We start from the raw sequence: 1048 nt of genomic DNA on the forward strand, positions 1-1048 counted from the left end.
TGGGGAAGTAAAACTCCTCAAGGTTTGTTCTAATTATTTTCAAGTTGTTTGATATTTTGCATGTCTAGAAGATCACAAGGTAACTTGTTACCCTTTGATCACGAAATTGAAAGGACTTTGACAAACAATAGAAGATTTTCTAGGAGAACTTTGAGAGGTATTGGTGAGGTTGTAGATATTCAACCAAACACTATTGAGTTCATAAACCCTTTTGCAAGAGAAGGTGAGGAGAATCCAACACAAAATCCAACACAAAATCAACCCACAATGCCTAAATTTTCATCACATTCCGTACCAACCGAGGAGAACCTACCTAATGGTACTCCCACACCACAAAATTTAACCGGAAATTTCATTGCCAAATCCGCATTTATCCAATTAGTCAAAAGAAGCCAATTTGGGGGGATGCCTAGTGAAGACCCTCACTCTCACATGGAGACTTTTTGCTACTATTGTGATGCGATTTCTCAAACCGGTGTAACTCAAGACCAAATTCGATGGGTCTTATTTCCTTTTTCTCTAATTGGCACCGCAAAACAATGGATGAAAGGCCTTGATAAGGCTACTCTCGGAATTTATTCTTGGAAGAACTTGGCTCTAACTTTCTACAAAAAGTTCTATCCACCGGAAAAGAGTAACATGCTAAGAGCTCAAATTACGGGCTTTAAGCAAAGAGATGAAGAATCTTTGTATGAAACTTGGGAGCGATTCAAAGGAATTTGTCGCTCATGTCCTCATCATGGATTTAGCGAGTGGTTCTTGGTACAACAATTTTGGAACGGTCTTTATGAAGACTCAAGAAACATTCTCAACATGGGATCAAATGGAATGTTCACCGAAGTTGATGACAATCAAACTTGGAACAAGATTGAGGAAATGGCGGTTCATAATTCACGATATAGTAGACCTCGCAAGGCTACTAGAGGAGGAAAGCATGAAGTGGACACTATTACTCAATTGGGTGCTCAACTTAGTGCTCACATTGATACCATAAATTTGAAGTTCGAAAAAGCTATGGCTAGACTTGAAGAAGCCTCAAAATCACCAA

At 39.0% G+C, this 1048-nt stretch overlaps 1 non-coding gene across 1 annotated transcript; it reads right to left on the minus strand.

Moving 5' to 3' along the window:
• Positions 1–639: 639 nt before the first annotated feature.
• On the minus strand, positions 640–746 carry LOC141644507 (small nucleolar RNA R71). Its single transcript, XR_012544122.1, has one exon. It is a non-coding gene; the product is annotated as a small nucleolar RNA R71 (small nucleolar RNA).
• Between the last annotated feature and the right edge of the window lie 302 nt (positions 747–1048).

Source organism: Silene latifolia, chromosome 2 (genome assembly GCF_048544455.1).
Source record: "Silene latifolia isolate original U9 population chromosome 2, ASM4854445v1, whole genome shotgun sequence".
Lineage (NCBI taxonomy): Eukaryota > Viridiplantae > Streptophyta > Magnoliopsida > Caryophyllales > Caryophyllaceae > Silene > Silene latifolia.